We start from the raw sequence: 2,102 nt of genomic DNA on the forward strand, positions 1-2,102 counted from the left end.
GCAACCACCAGAGCCACAGGTCCAGCTACTATGATTGGAGGAAGAGAGGGGTAGATAGCCATGTAAGAACACACTCAACAACATAAAGAACAATATGGCAGCACCAGAAACTACTGGTTCCACAACAGCAAGACCTGAACATCCCAACACAGATGAAACAGAAGAAAACAACCCTAAAATAACATAAGAAGATGAGAGAGGCCCTTAGAGAGGAGATGAAAAGTTCTGTAAAGAAACGAAGGAAAAGACAAACAGAAAACAGGAAGAAATCAATAAATTAAAGAAAGTCAAGAAAACCAAGAAAAAACAATCACACAAGTGAAGGAAACAGTTCAAGATTTGAAATTGAAATAGAGGTGATAAAGAAAACACAAACTGAGAAAATTTTGGAAATTGAAAATGAAAATCTGGGTAAATGAACAGGAACTATGGATGCAAGCATAACCAACAGAATGCAAGAGATGGAAGAGAGAATCTCAGGCAGTAAAGACACGATAGAGAAAATAGATTCATCAGTCAAAGTAAAAGATAGATAATAGATCCATATTTATCCCATGCACAAAACTCAAGTCCAAATGGATCGAAGACCTCAATATAAATCCAGTTACAGTGAACCTGATAAAAGAGAAAGCAGGAAGTAGCCTTGAATGCATGGGTACAGGAGACCACTTCCTAAATATAACACCAGTAGCACAGACACTGAGAGCAACGATTAATAAATGGGGACCTCCTGAAACTGAGAAGCTTCTGTAAGGCAAAGAATATGATCAATGGTAGTTTACCGAATGGAAAAAGATCTTCACCAACCCCACATCAGACAGAGGGCTGATCTCCAAAATATACAAAGAACTCGAGAAACTATACATCAAAATACCAAATAATCCAATTTAAAAATAGGGTACAGATCTAAACAGGATTCTCAACAGAAGAACCTCACACCAGCCAAAAGACATTTAAGTAATTGCTCAACATCAGGGAAATGCAAATCAAAATGACTCTGAGATATCATCACCTGTCAGAATGGCTAAAATCAAAACACTAATGACAATTTATGCTGGAGAGGATGTGGAGTAAGGGGAACACTCCTCTACTGCTGGTGAGAATGCAAACTTGTGCAGCTACTTTGGAAATCAGTATGGCTGTTTCTCAGAAAACTGGGAATCAACCTACCTCAAGACCCAGTAATACCACTTCTGGGCATATACCAAAGGATGCACAATCATACCACAAAGATAGGGATGGTTCAATATATGAAAATTCGTCAATGTACTCTATCATATAAATAAACTGAAAGAAAAAACATATGATCATCTCATTAAATGCTGAAAAGTCCTTCAAAAAATACAACCCCCTTCAAGATAAAGGTCTTGGAGAGGTCATATATACAAGGAACATACCTACACATAATAAAGGCAATATACAGCAAGCCAACAGTCAACATCAAACTAAATGGAAAAAACTCAAAGTATTTTCACTAAAACCAGGAACAAGACAAGGCTACCCACTCTCTCCATATCTATTCAGTATAGTAATTGAAGTTCTAGCTAGAGCAATAAGACAACAAAAGGAGATCAAGGGGTACAAATTGGAAAGGAAGAAGTCAAACTTTCACTATTTGCAGATGATATGAGAGTATACATAAGTGACCCCAAAAACTCTACCAGGAAACTCCAAAGCTGATAAATACCTTCAGTAATGTGATTAACTAAAAAAATAAAATAAGTATCCCTTCTGTATACGAATGATAAACATGCTGAGAAATCAGAGAAACATCACCCTTTACAATAGCCACAAATAAAATAAAATATCTTGGGATAACTCTATCAAAACAAGTGAAAGATCTGTATGACAAGAACTTTAAGTATTTAAAAAAAGAAATTGAAAAAGAAATCAGAAAATGGAAATATCTCCCATGCTCTTGGGTAAGTAGAATCAACATAGTAAAAATGGCAATCTTACCAAAAGCAATCTACAGATTCAATGCAATCCCCACCCCCATCAAAACCACAACACAATTCTTTTGTGTTAGTATTCAGGCATCTTAGCAGCTGCAACTGAGGCCAGTACAGATGCCTGACTACTAACACAAGAATATTCTATAC

This window comes from Arvicola amphibius, chromosome 15 (assembly GCF_903992535.2).
Source record: "Arvicola amphibius chromosome 15, mArvAmp1.2, whole genome shotgun sequence".
Lineage (NCBI taxonomy): Eukaryota > Metazoa > Chordata > Mammalia > Rodentia > Cricetidae > Arvicola > Arvicola amphibius.